Raw genomic sequence first — 12,061 nt, 5'->3', positions numbered from 1 at the left:
TGTATAATTCACTGGTATGTGTGTGTTGTGTGGCGTGTCCAATTTTGGCACTTGTCCATATAGGGGGCTGTAGTCTCCCTATATGACCCTTCTGATTTTTTTCCAGTGGTATTCTTTCACTTTTAATGACTCTAGAATATTCTTTCACTTTTTGACTCCTGATTTTTTGGATCGGTATATTATCTCACTTTTAAACAAATTTTGGCTCTTGCCCATATAGGGGGTTGCAGCCCTCACCTATACGACCCTTCCGATTTTCTTTTTCAGCGGATTCATATGTTTTCGATGACGGATATTCCGAATATGCAAAAAGCCATGATTTCAAAATTTTAAATACCTCCTCAGCCCAAATTTTAGATTCTTAAATTTTTGCAAATTTTTTTCATCTACGTGGGAAAATACGGAGTTTAAGAATATGGAAAACAAATTTTTAAATTTCAAATTTTCTATGAAGAACTTCTAGACTGATCCACACACCACTCGCGAACGAGAAGCAGGGGAGAGAGAGAGAGGGCAAGTTTGGCCAAATGTAGAAGTGTGGAGGTATCAGGCTGAGGATCTGGCCGAAGGTCAATGAAGTGTTTTAGCGCAAGAAGGCCTTCGTTGTGCGGGGTCACCGTATGCAAAGATTTAATGTCGAGAGTGAACAGAAGTTGAGAAGGCCCAGAAGAGGAGAAAAATTTAAACTGAGAGCATAATTAGTACCGTGAATGTGTGAGGGGAGCGAGTTTACGGGGGGGGGGGGACAAGGACACGGTCGTGGTACTTGGAGATCGTTTTGGTGGGGCAATTTTAGGCTGAGACGATGGTGCGGCCAGAATTGTTAGGCAAGTGGATTTTGGGAAGGAAGTAAATAGTGGTGGTGCATGGGGTACGAACAAGGAGGTTGGATGAGGTGGGAGGAAGATGGGAAGAAGAAATGAGATCATGAATGGTGGAGGACACAGTCTGTTGGTAGTTAGGCGTGGGGCTGGAGGACAGAGGACAATAAAAGGATGGGTCTTGAAGTTGACAGCAAGCTTCTGCCCTGTACATGCTGAATAGTGAACGACGCACCCTGATTATGAAAATGGAATTCCTCGAAAAAATTTGTGCTTACCAAAGCCCCATGAGCACGATTGGGTTGTTTCTGGTGGTATCACGTTAAATGCCTGTTGTGAAAGGAAATTAGTAGGCAAACAAGAGAAGTGGTCATGTCCATCGTTGACCGAAATCAACAAACAATAGCTACTCACTTGGTAGTTTTCCGTCGGATATTATTGTAGTACGGAACACGAAACCCTTCACTTTAACTGTCACACATTTATTTATGCAACACACTATGTTTATAGTACCAAAGTTATTTGCCACCTACCAATTACGGGCTCCTGACGGCTACTGCCATCAACCATCTCATGTGTAGGGCAACATAACGCCGGGGATTGCTGGATTGTGCGGACGGTTATTAACCAAGACAATCGTTTATCGGTCGTTACTTCATAAATTTCAATAAAAAATCTTTAACATAGCAAACTTTTCTGCGTATCTAATGGGCTGTGTTATTTACATTCTTTTTCTTTGAATTTTATTCGTATGACAACGTTGAAAAGTATTTTTCATTAGTAGATGGCAAACAAATGTATATACGCGCTAATTGTGAGTGCATTTATTTCAATGAATGCTAGTGAAGTCAAATACTATTTCTAAGTAATGAAGTAATGATATAACAACCTTTGTAATGGGCTAATTTTAGCAAACCCTAAAAATCATTGCAACGACCTCTCTACTGGCATCGTAGAAGACGCATGATAATCTTCAAGGTATTTCTGCTCAAAAAAACTCACTGTCTTCCATATTGCAATATATATATATATATATCTAATATATATCTATATATATATATATATATATATATAGAGAGAGAGAGAGAGAGAGAGAGAGAGAGAGAGAGAGATAGATAGATAGAATAGATAGATAGATAGATAGATAGATAGATAGATAGATAGATAGATAGATAGATAGATAGATAGATAGATAGATACATATGTATATGTATATATATGTATAATTCAGATTTACAGAGAACAAAAGACGAAGACAGGTGAGGGAACTACAAGACACTCGGAAAGAATGGAAAAGTCTTAGCTGTTTCGATCCTAAGCTATTCGACAGAAAAAGATGAGCGGGATAAAATGGAAGGAGAACAAAAATACAGAGAGAGAAAAATGTGTAGGGACCGTGTGTGTATATGAGAGTGTGTGTGTGTGTGTGTGTGTGTGTGTGTGGAGTGTGTGTGTGTGTGTGTGTGTGTGTGTGCAGAATGTTTTAAGAAAAATTCGAGATGACTTCCCGGTATTTATGCCTCTATTGGTCAGCTCAGATCACGTGGTATTTATGCTATGAAAGCAATACCAGCCATTCTATTTTTAGGCCCACATGTTCGGACAGGATCTTGGCAGGGTGATGGCACCAAGTTAGTAGTAGGCTGCGATATGACAATTGACAATCCAAATATATCAGATTAAGGCATAAACAGTCAGCCAGTTTAAAGTTTCAAATCCTTTTCTTTTCTAGGCACAAGGTCCGAAATTTTGTGGGAGGGGACCAGTCGATTAGATCGACCGCAGTACACAATTGGTACTTAATTTATCGACCCCGAAGGGATGAAAGGCAAAGTCAAATTCGGCGGAATTTGAACTTTGAACGTAGCGGCAGACGAAATACCTATTTCTTTACTACCCACAAGGGGCTAAACATAGAGGCGACAAACAAGGACAGACAAACGGATTAAGTCGATTATATCTACCTCAGTGTGTAACTGGTACTTATTTAATCGACCCCGAAAGGATGAAAGGCAAAGTTGACCTCGGCGGAATTTGAACTCAGAACGTAACGGCAGACGAAATACTGCTAAGCATTTCGCCCGGCGTGCTAACCTTTCTGCTGACTCGCCGCCTTTAAAGTCTCAAATCATTCGTCTTAAGTATTTGTTGTTGCAACTTACATTTGGAAGGAATAACTGCCTTATTTATTTATTTAATTCTATTTTGGAGTTTATTTTAATTAACGTTTCTTCTTAGAATAGAGACGAATAATGAAATAAAAACGCCGGTTCCCTGTTTGATTTTGTATAGGAAAATCACCTGAAGACGACGAGAAAGAATACCAATTCAAACATTATATTGACAACTTTTCTGAGATGCTAAAATACCAGACATCGCTGTAAAAGCATTTTAAAATGAAACACAGTATTATCACCATGGAACTGATATACTAACAGCAAACATTAAATGTACCGATGAAGACAAATGCTTAAGTACTTCAACATGACAACACTGCTCAAGAAAGAAAGAAGATAAATAAATGAAAAGGCTGTAGATGTTTCCAAATTCTAGAATGTAAAAATGTATTTGATAATATATAGTAATAGTTTAAAATAGTACAATTGAGCTTATGTAACGTCTCTCGCGTTTGTAGAATCTTAAACTGAATTTCAAAGATTTATTATAAAGGAAAATTGCATGGGGAAAAAAAGCGATGATTTAAGAGCTGAAAGCTGAAGATGTCTATATGAATATGTTATTATTGAAATTAATAGAATCAAGCAGAAATTTTTTGATGAATAAAATATAATAAGAATAATAGTAATAATGATTATAAAATGAAATGGAGGGTCTCGATAGAATTGTTTATGGAATCAAAACACAATTCAAAGAGAAAAACCATGAAGTTCAATAACGAAAACTGAAACATTAAAGAACATACTTAAACTGCGAAATAAATAAATAAATGAATGAATAAAATAAAATGGAAATAAAAAATGAAAATAATAATAAATATAAATGAAAATAACGAAAATAATATGAAAGTCAAATAGACTCCCTGTACAATATTGAGGAAAGATCTATGAAAGCTAGCGTTACAAAAGAAAAGAATACATTTGACAAAACTATACATTATGTATACATTATATATACTACATATAATGTATATATATATACGAGCAAAACAAAATAAATTTAAGCTGCTTCACCAACAATATGATTATCATTGAAAAACTTTCTAAATTCATATGCTAACATGACAGCTACCAATATTTATGTGTGGTTGGTGAAAAACTTACTACCAGCCTCCGTACATGTATTCTGACAGAACATCTTAAACACGCGCGCGCATATAAACACACATACACACAGACAGACACAGACAGACACAGACAGAAACAAACATAAACCCTGACTGTCTAAACATATAAAGTATTACACCAGACAGGTCCATAATATCTATCTATCTATCTATCTATCTATCTATCTATCTATCTATCTATCTATCTATCTATCTATCTATCTATCTATCTATCTATCTATCTATCTATCTATCTGTCCCCTGTCTGTCAGTCTGTCTGTCTGTCTGTCTGTCTGTCTGTCTATCTATCTATCTATCTATCTGCACACACATATATGTACACAAACACAGACACAAACATGTATATGTATATATATATATATATACAATACAATAAAAATATGCATATATATATATATATATATAATATATATATATATAATATATTTTTGCATATATTTATATGTATATATATACAAACACATATACATACATATACATACATACATGCATACATAAATACATACATACATTCATGCATACATACATACATACATACATACATACATACATACATACATACATATGCATATATATACATACATATACATACATGTATACATACAGATAAAAGCTTTTCTCTATTTATTTTTCTATTACAGGTTTCAGTTATTGGACGGCACCCATGCTATGACAATGTGTTTTAAAATCCATTATATTAATCCTCCAGTGATTATTCTATCGACTGATATCAATTTAATCGAACTTGGAAAGATGAAAGTCGATGTGGATCTGAATTGAAGAACGTCAAGGGACGTAATCAAATACCGCACTTTAAATTTGTCTGGCGCTCCACCGATTCTGTCATCTGCCCAAACATGGTAAATGGCAATACAAAGTATATTGGGCAAAAAAAATATTAAAGTTCAATGGCAAAGAGGTTTTGTAAAAGTTCGGTTTACTCTCAGGAGAAATTCTTTGGGTTCTACGTCGGTTTCGATGGTGACTGTTTTCCAGTGGTCCGATCAACTGAATTTCTATTTCTGAAAATAACGTACAATACTGAAACGGCTGAGTATTCCGTCGACACGTATACTTTTAAAGTAATCCTCAGGATGAATCAGCGAGACATGTGATAAGGTTGGATTGGTGAATCACAGGTGGTGCAATTCAAGGGGTAAGTGAGTGAGTAAGAGAGAGAAGAGAGAGAGAGAGAGAGAGAGAGAGAGAGAGAGAGAGAGAGAGAGGTGAGGAGCAACCAGTCTCACAATGACCTCGGTGCCTTATATTTCAAAGAGCCGGGACGAATTTCGCAAAACATTCTATGCAACGCTGTAAAGGTTCTACAGTTCATTGCCTTTGAGAAAACATTGTATCAATCCCGAAGATTGCACACATGGAAGTAGCATACATTGATGCCACCGTCATATGCATACTCAGGACTGTCATGAGATGCGGAAAGTTGTTAACTTCTCTCAGCAGGTTTCCATTCGGATCTCTTCCCTGCCATTCTTACACGTACACCATATGAGAACTTGGTCTAGTCTTCGATGTTATCAGCCAGTTTGTTCTAGGTTTCCTTCTTGAGCGTTTGCCATTTATCTCTCCTAGTGATAGCCTCTGCGTACCTTATGCTCTTACTATGTGAGCAAAATACTTCAGCTTTGTAACCTTTATAATTTAAGGTAACGACGTTTTGTATTTACACACTAGCATCTGTAGTAGTAGTAGTAGTAGTAGCAGCAGCAGCAGCAACAGCAGCAGCAGTAGTAGTAGTTGTAGTAGTAGTAGTAGTAGTAGTAGTAGTAGTAGTAGTAGTAGTAATAATAATAATAATAATAATAATAATAATAATAATAATAATAATAATAATAATAATAATAATCATCATCATAATTAAGGCGCAGGAGTGGCTGTGTGGTAAGTAGCTTGCTAACCAACCACATGGTTCCGGGTTCAGTCCCACTGCGTAGCATCTTGGGCAAGTGTCTTCTGCTATAGCCCGGGCCTTGTGAGTGGATTTGGTAGACGGAAACTGAAAGAAGCCTGTCGTATATATATATATATGTATGTGTGTGTGTTTGTCCCCCTAGCATTTCTTGACAACCGATGCTGTTGTGTTTACGTCCCCGTCACTTAGCGGTTCGGCAAAAGAGACCGATAGAATAAGTACTGGGCTTACAAAGAATAAGTCCCGGGGTCGATTTGCTCGACTAAAGGCGGTGCTCCAGCATGGCCGCAGTCAAATGACTGAAACAAGTAAAAGAGTAAAGAGTATCATCATCATCAGTCAATGTACGCCACTAGCCCAGAAGTAATATAAGAGACGCCACGACAATATAGCAACGCTTGTCCATTGGGCGCTTTGCAACAAGTATGGACTTGACACAGCAAAATATTGGTATGACCATAAACCCGAAGGCATTATCGAAAATGATAATGAAAAGATCCTGTTAGATTTTATGATTCAGTGAGACCATGAGATAGAGAATAGGAAGCCAGACATCGTCTTAATTGAGAAAGAGAGCAAACTATGCTGGATCATAGATATAGCATGGCCAGCTGACAACAAGGTATGCGATAAGGAAGAAAGAAAAGTCGATAGATATGACAGGTTAGCTTGGGAAGTTAAGCGGTTGAGCCCTAGGAATAGTGAGTAAAAATCTTGAGAAATACAAGGAACAAATAGAGGCTGCAATAAGGGTGGAGCACTTGCAGAAAGCAGCACTGCTTGGAACCGCTCGAATACTACGGAAGGTGCTCGAAAAATAAGAGGTGTTACCTTAGTTCACTGGCAGTGTACAGCTGACACCATAGTACATCTCCAGCGTTAGAAGCTGTGAAAAAGCAATAACAATAATAATGCTGCAAATCTTGGCACAGGGCCACCAATTTTAAGGGAGGAGGTAAGTCGATTACATCGACCCCAGTGCTCGACTAGTACTTATGTTTTTGACCCTGAAAGAAGAAAGCTGAGCATGTCCCTTAATGGTTGACGATATGTGCATCTCTGATCCCGAGCTGAAGTAGTGGGGGAGCATCATAGCCATGTGTTGAGAGGAATTCTTTTGGAGCTCGGGTAATTCACTTTTGGATACATGGGTGTTTCGTTCAACATTCTTAAACAACCCGAGGAAAATTCTAACTGAGCCCCACTTGCAAGATCATGTGTTGCTTATTTTGAGATGAAATCATCATGTCACACATATACGATTGTAAATATCAGACGAGTAGTCATGATGGGTATATTGGGCTTCGCACATTGTCACTTTGATGGCCTGCATTGCTCTCTCACTCAATACTACTACTACTACTACTACTACTACTACTACTACTACTACTACTACTACTACTACTACTACTACTACTACTACTACTACTACTACTACTACTACTACTACTACTACTACTAATAATAATAATAAATGCCCTAATGCTGTACCAGACAGTGGTTGTTGAACGAAACACCCAGGTTTCCAGAGGTGAATTATTCAAACGCTAAAGAATCCCTCTCGACACATGGTTATGATGCTCCCCCACTACTTCTGCTCGTGATCAGAGATGCACATATCGTCAGCCACTAAGGGACATGCTCAACTGGTTAAGGTCAAACAATTGACAAGCAAATCTGTGATATTGAGCAGAATATTTGCTGTAGCCCATCTTTTATATCAAGACAAAACAATGTACATGATAACACTTCCAATCAGTTAAGATCAGAAGCCATGTGTACCACTGCCTGGTACTAGGCATTTATTATCATCATCATTATTATTATTATTATTATTATTGAGTGAGAGAGTAGTTCATGCCATCAAAATGACACTGGGGTAAAATATACGAAGCCCAATATACCCATCATGACTACCCGTCTGATAAGGGTACACCAGGCACATGCATCACAACCATATGTGCGCGACATGGTGATCTCATATCAAGATAAACAGCACATGACCTTGCAGGTGGGGCCCAGTTAGAATTTTCTTCAGGTTGAGTAGCCCATCCCGCTCAAAAGGTCCCTCAAAAAGGGTTGTTTAAGGATGTTGAAATAACCACCCATGTTTCCAGAGGTGAATTATTCAAACCCCAAAGAATCCCTCTCAACACATGGCTATGATGCTCCCCCACTACTTCTGCTCGTGATTAAGAGATGCACATATCATCAGCCACTAAGGGACATGCTCAACTGGTTAAGGTCAAACAACTGACAAGCAAATCTGTGGTATTGAGCAGAATATTTGCTGTAGCCCATCTTTTATACCAAGACAAAACAATATACATGATAACACTTCCAATCAATTAAGATCAGAAGCCATGAGAGCCACTGCCTGGTACTGCATCAGGGCATTATTATTATTATATTATTATTATTATTATTATTATTATTATTATTATTATTATTATTATTATTATTATTATTACTTTTTGTCTCAGTCAAATAAATTGGCTTGCATGACGGTATCTTTATATACCGATAAGACGGGGAAAGAATTTTGTAATCATAATAATGATAACAGTCCTTGGTACTTTAATTTATCAACCACGATTTAGATTTAGACATACGACCTGCAATTTTCAAGTAAGACGTGTAATCAATTACATCAATCACATACTTATTTATCACCATAGAGGAATGAAAAGCCAAGTTGACTTCGGTGGGAATTGAACACAAAACTTAAGGATCCATCACTAAATACCGCTAAGCATTTTCTGATGTTTTAACGAATCTGCTAGTCTACCACCCAAATGATAACCAAAACAGCAACAGCAACAGCAGTAATAATGCTTTCTTCTATAGGCACCAGGCTAGAGATTTTGGGAGATGGGACTTGTCGATTTCAGCGACCGTAGTGTCCAACTGGTACTTATTTTAATGACCACCAATGATGAAAGGCAAAGTCGACATCGCTAGAATTTGAACTCAGAACACAAAGACAGGCAAAATGCCGCTAAGCATTTTGTCCGGCGTGTTGTCGATTCTGCTAGCTTATTGAGTTAATAACGATGATAATGATGATGATACATTCTAGAGAAAAATAAAACAAGAAAAATAAAAGAAAAAATGATAGCTTTTATATATATATGTGTGTGTGTGCGTACATATATACATACATATATGTATGTGTGCGTGTGTGTGTGTGTATAATACATACATGCATAAATTCACACAAATATATATGTATATATATATATATATGTCTGTATGTATGTATGTATGTATATATATTATATATATATATATATATATTATATATATATAATATATTATAATATATATATATATATACATATATATATATATATATATATATATATATATATGTTATATATATATATATATACATATGTATATATATACACATATATATAAGATATATATATATGTATATGTATATATATACTTATGTACGTATAAAATGACCAATACATTGTAACTGCTTTATATTCCACACACGATTTCTGATTAAATCACTTGCCTTAACAAGTACAACAAAGGAATTGGCAAATATATTCTTGTTGAATTTATTGATCATAAAATATAAAGTATATTATTTTGTTCTAAGTATCTCAGTGATTCGGTACGTCTCCACTCAGAGCTTACATAATATAAAAGGAGTAAGCTATGAAATACTTCACTTACTGTTTTCCAGACAGACCAAATCAATTAAACAACTAGGATAGCGCTTCGAAAAACCATCACTAAACCACTGGCGTAGAATCATAATCGCACTTTTATGATCATGCGATCTGAAGAGTATATAGTGATATAATGGCTAAATGCAGACAGACGATATGCGTTCGTATCGCCTGTGGTATTCGGTTTATGGAATGGATGGGATGTCGAGGAAGGGTATCATCTCGAGGAAGGGTATCATAGGGGTGGATCGTACGCTCTGATCTCTACCAGGAAGCCAACTCTCATTTGTGGATTCATGTACGTGCTTGCATGTAATGGCGAACAAAGCCCAGCAAGCTGCTTCGACTGGTGGGAAGTAGCTAACGAGTAAGTGACTCTTAGTAAGTTAGGGCTTTCCTACTTATGTTTATGAAGACTGAATCCGGTGAAGTCGGCAGAAGAAACCTTCATGGTTCAACGAATAGGAAAGCTCTGAAACAACGCTTTGTGGAGTGCTGAAAGCAAGGTGAGGCAAGCAAGATGACTTGGTCATCCATCGCATCGGCCTCGCCCCTCGGTCGTTTTTGGCCGGGATTGACGATGGTCACGGAAGAGAGAATACGGTTGACGATGAGCAATTCATTCTTACTTTAAACCTGTGGTTTCCAACAATTTTTTAAACTATGGAACCCGTTGATTTCTATTTATTCTTTACTGGACCTCCATAGCCATTCAATGTACGCAAAAAAAAAAAACGAACACAAAAAACAGAAAAGAAATCCAAATGTATTTTTATAATTAAATATTATTAATATAAACAATATTAAAATGTTCTGTGTATTATAGAACTATAATCAATTTATTTCACATAAATTGTAACAATAAAATCTTATATGGACCCTTAAGGGCCATAAGGATCCCGGCTGAGAATTATTGCTTTAAACAAAGTCAAGGCGCAAGTCATCAGTCATCCTTCACCCACGGAAATTTGACGGTCCTCGTCGTTCAGACGGACGAACGTGCAATATGCGCTTTTCCCTTTCTGTTAATTAGTATAACTCTGATGTGACACACCGAGAAACATGTATATCAACGCCGAGAGAACAGATATTCTTTCTTCCAGCTAATTTTATGATATTTGGCTGCTAACAGCGACTCATTAATTTTGACAATAATTTAAATTTTACTGGACTTTCTTAAGAAAGTAAATCAGGCTGTAGCAATCCATTAGTGGTGATAAGTCATCGATTCCACCATGTGACTGGAAACAGTAATGAGAATGAGTCTTATTTAACAATTAATGACAACCATCATTCTTCATAACCTGTGGGTGACCTGTGACTGGCTCATCACTCAGTATTGACACATCCGACGATCAGACGTGATTCTTGCGTTTGTGTGAAAATTTTAGCCAAATCTGAATCAAACTCTTAATACAATTATATATATATATATATATATATATATATTATATATATATATAATTTATGAGTTCATTACAAAACTCGCTAAGATAAGTATCTATTTATATTTAACATCTTTAAATTGTAAATTTTAATATTTATAAGTCTTTGGTGTAATAATATTTTTCTTATGTAAATATTGTTGTTTATGTAATGATCTAATTATCGTAATTTTCTATATAATTATTAGATATTAAATTTAAGTTTATTCGTAAGATATTACTTAGCGATAGATATGTTGTTTGATAGCAAGATTACAAGTTGTCTAATAGTATTAATTGTAGTTTTAAATTTCTTATAATTAAAATCAGATAAACTTAGATAAACTTAGATATGTTTCGACCAAATATTGGTCCAGGCCATGTCTAACTTAATAGCATAACTTAGTTATTGTCTTTTTAAATTGATATTTGCCATTGATAAATATATTTATAGTATTTATAGTATTTTATCGATACTACATAACTACGAATTGATTTCTATAAGTATTTTTATATTTAAATAAGATTCCGAAAGTTCGTTTAAGTTTGTTTGTTTGTATTTTTGAATTTAGATATTTCATCTTTAAATATGAAATATTAATTTATTAGGTCTTTATTATATGTGCATATATATTTATTTATAGAGATTATTTTAGATCTTAATTATAATATTCATATACATTTATATATATCCATTGATTTTTTTTTATATATAATAGTCATTTAAAAAAAAATATTTATGTAATTAGATATAGACTATTACTGACATTAGATTATCGGTGGGTTTCTTACCCTAAAAATTAAAATCAATATTTAACATTATAATCGATTTTGATATAATCATAATTATTAAGTTTTAAGTTTCTAGTTTGATAATAGAGTTTATTATGAGTAAA

At 35.4% G+C, this 12,061-nt stretch overlaps 1 long non-coding RNA gene across 1 annotated transcript; it reads right to left on the bottom strand.

Moving 5' to 3' along the window:
• Positions 1 to 2,804: 2,804 nt before the first annotated feature.
• LOC118761184 lies at positions 2,805 to 7,798 on the bottom strand. The gene is made up of 3 exons (XR_004997198.1): positions 7,788 to 7,798; positions 7,694 to 7,696; positions 2,805 to 2,943 (listed from the first exon to the last, which is right to left on the bottom strand). It is a non-coding gene; the product is annotated as an uncharacterized LOC118761184 (long non-coding RNA).
• Positions 7,799 to 12,061: the final 4,263 nt, after the last annotated feature.

Source organism: Octopus sinensis, unplaced genomic scaffold (genome assembly GCF_006345805.1).
Source record: "Octopus sinensis unplaced genomic scaffold, ASM634580v1 Contig10241, whole genome shotgun sequence".
Classification (NCBI taxonomy): domain Eukaryota; kingdom Metazoa; phylum Mollusca; class Cephalopoda; order Octopoda; family Octopodidae; genus Octopus; species Octopus sinensis.
The sequence above is the reverse complement of the archived record's forward strand: the minus strand, read 5'-3'. Positions and strand labels throughout refer to the sequence as shown.